Genomic DNA, 634 nt, shown 5'->3' with positions numbered 1-634 from the left:
TGATTAAAATAGGAGTGCTGCTGCAAAGGAGGTTGACTGGAGAAGCCCAATCCCAGCAGTGCACGGGTGACTTTAAATGTCAGAGTACTGATGAAACTGGGAAAGCGGGGGAAGGTTTTTTTGGCTTTGCTGTCCCAAGGAGGGGAAGACTGTTTTCATGCCCTGGGTCATGGAAAGCTGCCTGGAAAGCTGCCTTGCCTTACTGCCTGCTGAAAGACATCACTTGCAGTGATTTGCCCTAATACATAAAAATCAAATTCCCAAGTACAAATGGAAAAAAACCACAGTGTACAGTCCTGTAGCTTGGACTCCCCTTTGCATTTGGTGAAATGGAGATCTCTTTTGTTTCCTGAATTCAAGATACTCTACAGAACTTGGGTTCTCACAGGATGGCAACTTGCAGGTTTTAGGTTTATGAGGCAAGGACCATTTGGGAAGGGCTGATGGTGAACTCCGGAGAGCTGATAAAATGCTTGCATGGACTCCTTAAATTTGAATGCAAAGTGCAAGTGCTGTGGAACGGGAATGGGAGTCAGGGATTGGACAGAGGGGGCCTATTGAGTTTCATTGAGAGCATCCTGCATGTTTATCGAGCCAAGGATATCTGCTGTCTGCAAGGCAATGACTCCCAGTT

Source organism: Corvus brachyrhynchos, unplaced genomic scaffold, assembly GCF_000691975.1.
Source record: "Corvus brachyrhynchos isolate BGI_N302 unplaced genomic scaffold, ASM69197v1 scaffold32, whole genome shotgun sequence".
Classification (NCBI taxonomy): domain Eukaryota; kingdom Metazoa; phylum Chordata; class Aves; order Passeriformes; family Corvidae; genus Corvus; species Corvus brachyrhynchos.
Note: the sequence above shows the minus strand (reverse complement) of the source record.